Genomic DNA, 12,396 nt, shown 5'->3' on the forward strand with positions numbered 1-12,396 from the left:
TTAGTAGATATCCAAATGGAGACCTTAGGCTACTTCTGACTGACACCAGAGTCTGAGTCATGGACTATCATGGAGCTCATTGCCTTCGTTCTACAAAATTCTAGGTGAACTGGATAGTACATCGTTGCCTTTCCAGGAACAGGAACAGGGATAGCCATGCCAGGAGGTTAGGGGAAAGGTGGGGAGAGGAGGGCTTGAAAGGGGAACTGATTAATATGGTCGACACATGACCGCACCTCCCCCTCTAGGGGACAGAGCAACAGAAACTATGAGGGACAGTGGTCAGTGTACGATATGACAATAACAATAGTTTATACTTTACCAAGGGGTCAGAGGGTGGGAGCGGGAAGGGAGGGAAAAGAGGAGAGCTGATGCCAATGGCTCAATAGAAAGTAAATGTTCAGAGGAGGGTGATGGCAACATATGTACGAGTATGCTTGATACCGTTGGTGTCTGGATTGGTATAAGAGTTGTAAGAGGCCACAATAAAATGATCTTTTAACAAAAGGAAAAAAAAAGTCACTCACCCATCTGCCTCTTGTGTCCTTCATGACTCTCACACTCGGAGTAGTTTTCTTATGGCTCTGCGCCTGCATATTTAGTGGGCAGGCTAGAGGAAATTGTCATGGCAGAAATACGGAGTAAGGAACAGTGAATTTAATGGCAGTATTTTCCTCCTCTTTAGCTGGTGTGGCAGCAACAACGGGACCTTAGTGCTGAACCGAGCAGCATATAAGCAGAGAATTGCGTGGGTGGCTGCTTCTCCTCCACTCGGTCACTCTGGGAGAAAGGCTCTGCAGGAGGGACGATGAGTCTGTTTCTTGTTGAGAGGTGAGATCAGAGGCAAACATTTAAGACCATTTAAAAATATATTATATTGTAAGTGAGGCCAATTTTCCCCGTCTGTAAAGAGAGAAAATGTCACTTTTTATTGAATACTGCACGGAGCGTATCTAAAATAGTTAATAACATCCTAGGAAATCCTTGTAAATACCATTGCTCGGCTTGTTCTCTAAATGTAAAGGTTAGGTACCATTTCAGGAGGCATCATCACATGTTTTAAATAACTCCTCCTTCTCTTTGAGCAGCTGTAAATCTGTATGCATAATTCATTGTTTTCCATTAAAGAATAATACCCAAAGGAGAATGAGAAAGATTAACGAGGGAATCTAACATCAGGGAAGAAGCACAAAGTCAGATCTGAATGTCTTCTTACAAAGAGGGAGTGCAGTTTCACATCAGTGGAGTGTCTCAAGCCGTTTGTCTGGGGACAGTATAGAGATGACCAGGTTCTGCCCTATTCAACACCATAGCTATTTAAAGAGCTAATTGTTGCTATTTAACTCTAAACTCTATTAATTAAAATTAAATTCCATTAAAATTTTGGTCCTTAATCATACTAGACATCAAAGGAATGGAAAACAGATGCAAAAACAAAACAAAACGGTATCAGTGAGGAGAGGGTAGTAACCTATAACTCACTTAGCATTATTTTTTGCATTCTGTGTGTATATCAATTTCTTTTTAGATGAGATTGGTTTTACACTCATAAAACTATTCAGTTCCTTGTTGCAATGGCATGGGGCCATAGCTGACCTTCCTCTGTTCATCTGAGCTATAGTCCCTTGATACGGCTCTTCTAGCCTCAGCCTTTTCTGTGACGTATTACAAACTGGCATCTATGCATGTGATTATCATCACCTTTTGGAGGGAGCTCCCTAGGGGACAGAATTAAGGTGGGATTAAGTCCCCACCTTACTGGCGAGTGTGAACCAAGCCACTCCCCTTTGTTTTATGGGGTCATGGCCTCCTGGAACAGAAAACTACACCCCCAGCACAGGCATTCCTCCAAGTATAAACGCCATCTGGGAAACATAGACATATCCCAGGACTATCTGAAGAAGAGTCATACGTAAAGCACATTCCAAATCTCTGTCTGAAGGGGCAAAGGCCAAGGCCAAAGGCACTACAGGCTTCCACATGACACGGAGACCAGGGGGCCAAACAAAGGACCAAGGCTGAGACCAGAGACAGGGGCTTGGAGACCATGAGAGAGCACAGAGGAGCAGTGGCAAGACTAAGAGACAGTGAGACTGAACGGCAGGCTGGCTTTCTAGGCCCTAGAGGCGAAAGGCCCAGGAACCACATGGCAGAGGGCAGAAGACCAGAGAGATTTAGCTACTGGCCGAGAAGAGACATTCATGTGGACCAATGACTCTTTCTTTTTTATTTACTGATTCTGACTATTGGTAACCAGTTAGCTTTCCTAATAAATCCCTTTCATTGTGAGTATTATCTGTGAGTTCTCTGTGTTCATGGCAATGAATGATCAAATCCAGCACAGAAGTAGAGGGCTATATGAAGTATCAGAATAGCGGTGGTTGGTGCTAGAATAGGGTGGAGGCATGCTTTAACCATGCCTGTGACAGTAGGACTGCCACAGAGGTCAGATACTACCACAGAGTTTACTCAGCAAGGTGGCAGAATCCAACGCCACATCTTCCAAAGATGATCCCGAAGAGCCCAAGATCAGACATGACTTCACTCTTTCCTTCTGGACACCATTTAGAACCAACCACCCCTCCCATGGCACTCTACTTCTCTTCTTAGACGTGCCAGCAGCCATGTCTCTCTGGTCCTCAGCCTCTCAGTTATGGGACCACTTGGTCTTTGTTCAGCCTGGGCACGAGTTAACACAATTCCTTTTGTTGTTATTGTGAGGGGACAATGAGCCAGTGCAGACTTATAGCAACGCCTTTTAAACCAGAATGAGCCACTGCCCAGCCTGGCACCGTTCCCTTGAATAGTGCTGTGCTTTCGTCCACCATTGTAGGCAATCTACTTGAGGCTCTTCCTCTTTTTCGCTGCCCTTCCATGAAAGCACCTTCCGTGCTTATTATTGACCAAAGGGCATTTTGCCACCTTCTGCCTGAAGACTTTCATCTTTAATCTTATGTGGGTAGTGAAGCTATGCATTAAAATGCTGGTACTGCTTTTCTGCTCTGCCCCATGATCTCGGTGGTGTGCCACACTTCAGGAAGCAATCTTGCACATACGCTTCTCTTCTTTCTTGGTGGTCATAGTATTGATTCTCTGTTCCTGCTTCTGAGATGGCTCACACTTATCCTCCACTAAATGGGAAAACTGACACCAATGCCCTGCCTGAGTTAGAGCAAACAAGGTTTAGATGATTCTAACTCAGGGAGGGCATTGGTCAGTTTTGCTCATTTGGTTGAGTATAAGAGTGAGCCAGCTCAGGAGCAGGAATAGAAAATCCATTCCTGGATCAAGAGGCAGTTCTGCTAACAGAACAAGGGGATGCTGCCTGGTTAAAAATCATGAAAGGAGTGCACCAGGGTTACAGCCTCTCACCATATATGTACAGCCTGTATGCTGAGGAAGTCATCAGAGGAGCTGGCTTATATGAAGAAGAATGTAGTATCAAGATTGGAGGAAGGCTTATTCGTAACCTGCGATATGCACATGAACCAACGTTGTTTGGTGAAAGTGAGGAGGACTTGAAGCACTTGCTGATGAAGGGCTGATGAAGATCAAGGACTGTAGTCTTCAGTATGGATTAAAACTCAATGTAGAGAAAACCCAAATTCTCACAATTAGACCAGTGTGTGTCAGGAACCATCAAGGTAAAGGAGAAAAGATTCAAGTTGTAAGGAATTCTGTTTTGTTTGGCTCCACAATCGATGCTCATGGAAGCAGTAGTTAAGGTATCAGAGGACACACTGCATTTGGTAAATCAACTTCACAAAATCTCTTTAAAGTGTTGAAGAGCAAGGATGTTACTTTGAGGACTAAGGTGCACCTGATACAGACCATAGTATTTTCAATTGCATCATATGAGGTGAAAGTTAGATATTGAATAAGGTAGACTGAAGAAAAATCAACACATATGACTTTTGTTGCAGCAAAAGAATGTGGAAAATACCATGGACTGTCAAAAGAACAGTCCATGTAAGAAATACAACCAGAATGCGCCTTAGTGGCAAGGATGGCAAGATGGTTTCTCACACACTTTGGACAGGTTGTCAGAAGAAACCAGTCCCTATAGAAGACATCATGCTTGATAATGTAGAGGGATATCGAAAAAGAGGAAGGCACTCAGTGAGATGGTCTGACACTATAGCTGTAACAACGGGCTCAGGCTAGGAAAATGGCAAGGATGGCACAGGGCCATGGAGTGTTTCTTTATATTGTGCATTGGGCTGCTATGGGCCAGAACCCAACTGATGGGACCTAACAGCAACAACATTGTTTAAAAGTCTCACAGAATTAGAGAGAATCCACACTGCCCACAGATGCTGTGCTTCTACTAAATCACCTTAGTTATCTGATCATAATTGGGACATCAATTTTCCACTTAGTGAACCCATGAGACTGTGATGGTTATGTTATAATATAAAATAACAAAATGTTATGATACATATATGAGGGGGTAACAAAACAAAAAACAATGGAGGTTTTTTCCCAAAGCTTTATATTCAAATTTTTTTCACAAAACAACGTTTTCACCTTCAAAGTACTTTCCATTACACTTAATACATTTGTCAAATCTGTGATTCCATTCTTGCAAACAGTTTTCAAACTCATCTCTTTGGTTGGCTGACAGCACATCGCTCATTTTTTCCCCTTCATCTCTTATATGTCATCAAACCATTGTCCTTTCATGTTCCTCTTCATTCAAGGAAACAAAAAGAAGTCACACAAAGTGAGATCAAGTGAGTAAGGTGTACGGGGCAAGAGAGGCATGCAGTTTATATTTGCAAAAATCTGATGTACTAAGATGCCTATGTGAGCAGGTGCATTGTCATTGTAGCAAAACCAGTGCCCCATTGGCCATTAATCAGGGTTTTTGGTCGCACACTGTTATGCAATCTTTTCAGAACCTCTAAACATTCTGACTTGGTGGAAAGAACTTTAAATGAACTATGAGTTGACATTTTTATCTGTTTGGGAAGTTGACAGATATTCAGAAGGAGGTTTGTTATCAATTGACATTTCAACTTTTTTGAAATAAGAAAACCACTCATACACCTGAATTTTTTCTTTAGTGCTGTCCTTTTAAGCTGTGTTCAACATCAAATAGTTTCTGCGGCATTTTTCCTCAGAAGGAAACAGAATTTCACAGCTACATGCTGTTCTCTTAAATTGAGCATCTCAAAAAATGAGGTTCGAGCAAAACTGCTTTTATGAAAAAATTCACTGTGAACAGAGAGAACCTTCCCAGGTAATGCCACTGGGTGCACTAACTCAGAGCGAGTTGCTTGATCGTTGCCTAGCAGAAAAAAAATGCATACTATGAAAGCCCACTCTGCCCCAGCGCAATTCCAGTTTTATTTGGGTACCCCCTTGTATAGGCCCTCAAGTCATCCATATAACTCATAACTGTCAAATGGATGGTTTTTAGCAGAAACAGGTAGGCAGAATGAAATATGATAAATGCTTATGTGCAAAGAAGCAGAGGTAAGTCTGTTCTGGGTCCCCCCCAGATCAGTGTTTGTCTAATCATGAGGCTCAACTTTTCTTACCAAATACTGACAACTTTTTAAGTTTTGAGTGACATCCTTTTTAAAAAGTCTTCTTTTTGTGGTGTCAGCTTCTTCTACTGCAATCCAAGAAGTCTATCTTATGATATGTCTTGGGGAAAAATACTGTTGGTAGGAAAAGGAGTTCTTAGGTTGCTTTATCTGTTGACCAGCCACAATGTGTTGCTGTAAATGACAGTGAAATGTGTTTGCTTTGCATGTTTCTTTGCATGACATTTAAAGATCATTGAATTGTCTTTACATGTATATTCATGAAATCTGCAAAATATACTTTGGGGACCTCTGGTCTTTACTGGACTCAGTAAAGTTCATGAGAGAACCTCTGCTATCAGTTTGCTGGGTACGGTCTCTCCATATCTTTTGCAACAAGTTGTTTTGTTACAGGCATTTCTTACTCTGTCTTTCTGTAACATGACAATTGCATTTTGGGAGACCTTGCTGAGGTAGAAATAAAACACATGGGCTTTACAATTTTCACCTTCAGTGTCTATTATGTATGTTTTTGTTTGTTTGTTTTATTCTTATTTTTAGGTGCTGGTTACTTGGTATCAACTCAGAGTAACTCTATGTACAACAGAACATCACACACTGCCAGGTCCTGTATCAGCCTTATGATAATTGATACGTTTGAGCCCATTGTTGCAGCCAGTGTATCAGTTCATCGTATTGAGGGTCTTCCTACGTTTTGCTGATGCACTATTTGACTAAGTATGAAGTACTTGTACAGGAACTCGTTCCTGCTGAGAATATGCTCAAAGTACATGAGATGAAGTCTCACTAGCTTTGATTTTAAGAAACATTTTGGCTGTTTCTCCCAGCACATATTTTTTTTATTATGTCAGTCCAGGTTATAGTTATTGTCAACATTATAATTCTACAGCATTAATTCTTCTTCAGTATAGGAAGTCATTACTTAATATTGTGTTACTAATCCATTAAAATGTGGACATTTCCTTATGGACTTATAGTTTAATTTTACTTTATAAATAGAAGTATGTTTTAATATATATGAAATTTGCTGAAACTCATTTTATGGCTCAAAACTTTTGTGTCATGTTGTCTGACTTACATCATCCTTGATTTCCTTAGTCTCCTTACTCATTTGAATATAGCTCTCCACTCCATTCCAATTTTATGTCACAACATGGTATCCATTTATTCCATGGTATTTATTATAACTTGAAAGTGTTCTTGTGTATGTGTATATCCCATGACTGCAAGGTTTGTGCCTATCACAAGATTTTATATAGGAGAGAACTTCAAAAATTTGAGGGGAATATTTCACATTTTTAAAAAATTTAAAACATCGAGTTTATTATTATAAAAGATGATTTTGCAAAACCATTAGATCTGGCTCTCTTTGGTTGTTGCTTCTGTTCATAGAAATAATTCACACAGCCGAGGCATGATTGCCAGTCAAAGTAAACTTTTATGAGTGAAAGTAAATCTTTTGATTGTATAGTCTCTCGACAAGAACAGGCCATCTTTGGAGACATGTAGGGCTGCGTGGAGAGACACAAGGAGACTAGGAAAGGAGGATGGTGGAACCACAGGAGAGAACCTGCCATCTCCAAAATGGGTAGAGGGACAAGGGAGGAGGAGAGGTGGACAAAAAGGACTCCATACCTATTAGCTCCATTTTTTCTAGAAGCCTTTAGAAGTCCTCTCATATATAAATAATGAAAAAACAAACAAACTATTGAATTAATGGCTCTGTGTATCAGTGGTGTTTAACTCACTGGATATAGACAAAATATCACAGAGTTAATTAAACACTGATATTCAAAGACTATGCAATGGAGCATGGGAATCTGGGAAGAAATGACAGGGCTAAAGAGAAAAATTAAAACAATATTGTGCTATGTAGGTTAAAGATGAAGAGATGTGTCAAAGGCAGCAATTAACAGTAAACTTGAGATTATATCAAGAGATAAAAAAGGATCACATTAGGTCTGTTTGATTTGGCTATCAGGATACTGATAACAAGGGTAAAGAGTAGATTGGGTGAGGCAGCTGTTAGACTTCAGCAGGTTTAATATGAGTGTACTGTGATTTATGCTGATAGTTTTTAAAGGTATATATTATTCATAATCTAATCCTTTAATTTTAATTCACACACTGTACATTGATAGGGATTATTTTTAAAAATAATTTTACTGGGGGCTCGTACAACTCTTATCACACTCCATACATACATCCATTGTATGTCAAGCACATTTGTACATTTGTTGCCCTCATCATTACCAAAACATTTGCTTTCTACTTAAGCCCTTGTTATCAGATCCTGATTTTCCCCCTCCCTCCCTGCTCCTCCCTCCCTCATAAACCCTTGATAATTTATATATTATTATTATTATTTTGTCATATCTTACACTGTCTGATGTCTCCCTTCACCTACTCTCCTGCTGTCTGTTCCCCAGGGAGGAGGTTATATGTAGATCCTTATAATCGGTTCCCCCTTTCTACCCCACCTCCCCTCCACCCTCCGGTATCACCACTCTCACCACTGGTCCTGAGGGGATCATCTGTCCTGGAATTCCCTGTGTTTCCGGTTCCTATCTGTCAGGGTGCAGTGTAGCAACGATTAAACATACAACTTTCCTCTAGTTCTTAAATGCTTCCTACGCACCACCGCCATACTCATGATCCCAATTCTACCTTACAAATCCAGCTAGACCAGAAGATGTAGATAGGGATTAATTTTACATCTAGGAAAGAGCTGGTATGACTTAGCTTTATAAAGAGATAATAATAAGAAATAAAGCCTTAAGTTTGGGAGCCAAAACATAGCCCAGATGTCCAGTTCTCACTCCATTGTCTTTTCCTATCACACCAGAATTTGCCTACTCACAAAACGTCACATGGATGACTGTCCTAGTATTCTGTGGGTGCTAAAATTAAGTTTTACGTGTGAGTGACATTAAAGAATAGACATTTACATTTTGATAATTCTTCAGGTTCAAAGTCCAAATGTGGGCCGTGTTTGTGTTGCTACCTTCTCTGGGTCTCTCCTGTATTTTCAGATTCTACTTTTATACTTCAATATTGTATGACCTCCCACTGTGTGGGACTGGTCTATTTTGTTCTTGTGATAAGATACTACTGGAAGATGGTTAACTTAGGGGCTACATAACCCTGGTATGACTTTGTCTATAATACTGATATAACTACTGTGTCCCAAAGGGAAGGCTGTAATAAATAATTTATTTTCTTACAGGTTAGATGGCTTTAAGTCTGAATTCAGATAATTAGTCCAAAGGAAGCCTTACTCCCTTTTTTGGATCTGGAAGACCTTTGTCTCTTCAGTAACTTCTTCCTGGTTCCTTGGAAATTTTCACGAGTCTTGGCATCTCTCTTCCCCTGTCTCAGGTTTCTCATTATTCTCCTTCATGTCTAAATGGAAATTGACTCCAGGTACACTCAAAATGAATCCTGTCTTAGTGATTAACAAAGATAACCAATTGCCACATCAGATTATAAGCACAGGGAGAGTGGTCAGAATTTGCATCACATACTTTTGGGGGACACACATTCAATGCACAATAGACTTCTTTCATAGAGAAGAGAAAGTGCACATTTCCAAAAGAGGTTATATTTAGAGATGTAGAAGTCACAACTTCAACAGAACTTCTGGGGGATGCAATTCAAACAACAGTCATGAAGGACCAGGTGATTCTTGTCAAGCACCATTAGATCAGTTGTGATTTATAGTGAAACTATGTGTAAAACAACAAACCATTCCTCCTTAGCGTGCCGTTCTCACATGGTAGATATTGGACCTATTGTTTGTTTTTTAAACTTATTGTGATAGGAGTGAAAGTTTATAGATCACTAAATAATAAATATGCATATTTTATGTGAAAAATTCACACACATTTTGTTTTTTGACACTGATTATGGTCCTCACAACAGCACTCTTCCCAGTTCCTTACTGTGCTTATCATTCCAATCTATCCATTTTTCTATTCCTTCCTTCCTGTTTGAACCCATTGTTAAGGCACTGTGTTAATCCATTTTTCTGAGGGACTTCCTCATTTTCAGTGGTGATTTCCAGAGACTGGTCCCTGCTAATGACATATCCAAAGAGAGTGGACAGTCTTGCCATCGTTGTTTTTTGCGGATCATGCTGGCTATGCTTCTTCTAAGACGTCTGTGTTTATTTTTCAAGCATTGCATGCTACAGTCAATATTCTTCACCAGCACTAGAATGTAAACACATCAAATCTTCTTTGATTTTCCTTATGCCTTTTCCACTTTTCTGATGCATAGTTAGTTGGTAAGCAAAAACACCATGGTTGAATGAACTGAGAAAAATCTCCAAGCTTCAAGTTGAACCATTCAAGGATTCTATGGGCACAATATTGAAGATGTCAAGAGACATTAAAAGATGGAAGGAATATACAGAGTACTAAAGACAACCCATCACTACTCAACCGTTTCAGAGGGAGCACACGATTGCAAGCCAATGGTACTGAAGGGAAACATTCAATATTCACTGAAGTCCTTAGGGAAAAATAAGCCTCCAGGAAATGACTAAATACTAATTTATATATTTCAACAAACAGAACTAATGCTGGAAGTGCTCACTTACCTATGCCGAGAAATTTAGCAGACAGTTATCTGGCCAATTGAGTGGAAAAGATTCAAATGAACACCTATTCAAAGGAAAGATGATCCAACAGAATGTAGAAACTGGTGATATCATTAATATCACATTCAAGTAAAATCTTGATAATAGAAATGGCTGCAGAACTATAACAATAAATAACTGCCAGACCTGTCAGCCGAATTCAGAGGAGGATCTGAAACAGTCTATCACCCATGATGATAGACCTTGGCTGAAAGAAGAGAATCCCTGGATATGTTTAATTGTGTTTTCTTGACCATGTGTCCAAAATGTCCTGGACGTGTCATCTGACCTACTGTGTCTTTACAGGATGAAGGAGAATCTAACTCCATATTAGCCCAAGGCTGATTCCTGAGAAGTGGAGGTGAGACATGCCATCACCCTCCAAACTTCTTTATTAATTCTGACACCAGCCAACCCTTTTGTGACACCCTCTTTGCTTCTGGGCTTTGTTTAGGGGTACAAAAGAGACCACAAATATCATATATAATTTAATGAGATCATTTATTAAGTCTTAAACAGGACAAAGACAGACATAGAATCTGGATGAGAGAGACCATTAGCGAGAGTTTACTCCAAGGGTTTACTCACTCACTCACTCACTCACTCACTCACTCACTCACTCACGGCCACCAAGTTGGTTCTGACTCATAGTGACCCCGTAGGACAGGGTAGAACTTCCTCTGGATTTCTGCGATGCTAATTCTTTACAAGGGCAGAAGCTTTGCCTTTCTCAGAGAGGCAGCTGGTATTTGGGAACTGCTGATTGCTCTACTAGCAGACCGATGCTTACACATACCCTCCCCCCAAACTCTAAACACTCACTGTTAATGAATTGATGCTGCTCATAGCAGCTATATAGGACAGCATAGAACTGCCTCCCTGAGTTTCTGAGATTGCAACTGTTCGTGGGAGTAGAAAGCCCCTTCTTTCTCCCTAGGAGCAGCTGGTGGTTTCGAATTGTCAACATTGTGGACCACAGCCCAATGCATATCCACTACACCACCAGGGTTCCTATGAAACCACCAGGGCTCCTTGAAAAAGGACAGGGGAGCACAAAGTAAAGTATCACAAAAGCATGATTATGGGCAGATTGATACATCACAGTTACAGGTGGGACTATAGAAGAAGCAAGAACAGAAACATGATTGGGGCACTATGTTAGATGAGTTCACAAGATTGAGCTAAGGCCTTCCAAAGAAGGCAGTCAGGGCATGACTCGTGATGATGGATCCCAGTCTGAGATAATCTTCATTAAGGACACACCCAGGTAAGCCCACAAGGAGACTGCCCCTTTCTGGGATAGATTTATCAAAAACCTAAGAGGGTGGAAGGTGAAGTGAAGGTAATCCACTTTCCAATACATTCTGCTTGAGCCCAAGACTGTACACATCCCCAGTCAATGATCAGAAGGAATTAATTGTATGCTTAATCTATGTGAGAATTCTACAAATGGATTTTGGTCATTCACTGTCATTCCATAGCCTTCTGTAAACAGGGTGCTCAGAATGTAAGCTCAAATACAGTCTGATAATTCATTACATTGGATACACAAAACTAAAAGGCAGTTTTTATAATTATGTTGTTTCTTAGGAAAGTAAACCTATTATAATCCATGATTAGAAAAGCTCAAGACCCAACTCCTCAGTCAGGGGAACGTCTTCCATGCCATGTTGGAAATCAGGCCTCTCACAGGTGTCCAGCTTCTCAACCATGCCCAGCTTTGATCTTTTATCTGTGTTTCACTGAGGCCAGTGCTACAGAGATCTTGTACATGGTGAGAGAAAATGCCCAAAGGGCAAGGCTCTCCATTACAAGACTCAGACCAAAGGTATTCACCTTCAGGTCCTAGGTCAGCAAATCTAGCTCCACCAATTAAGTGCCTGGAGGCTCCCCTCTCTGTGATCAATCCTCATGCCAATAGGCACCCACCTTCACTGCTTTGGGGTCTGGGAAATCCACTTCTCTGGCCCTTGATTCTTCTGCTACCGCTCTTCTGCCATTTTTTTGTTGTCAAAATTTTTTGTCCCTGGATCAAGGAAGTTCAATGAGAAAGGATTGTATCCTTTCATCATATCTTTTTTTTTTAAATAGTTGGATTTCCACTGGCTGCACCAATGGGCTCATGCATAGGAACCATTGTGAGGAGGGCACAGGACCATGTGCGTTTTATTCTGAGGTGCATAGGTTGCAGTGGGTAGGGGCTGA

Source organism: Echinops telfairi, unplaced genomic scaffold, assembly GCF_000313985.2.
Source record: "Echinops telfairi isolate 266 unplaced genomic scaffold, ASM31398v2 ScPeMD7_7469;HRSCAF=8507_1, whole genome shotgun sequence".
Classification (NCBI taxonomy): Eukaryota; Metazoa; Chordata; class Mammalia; order Afrosoricida; family Tenrecidae; genus Echinops; species Echinops telfairi.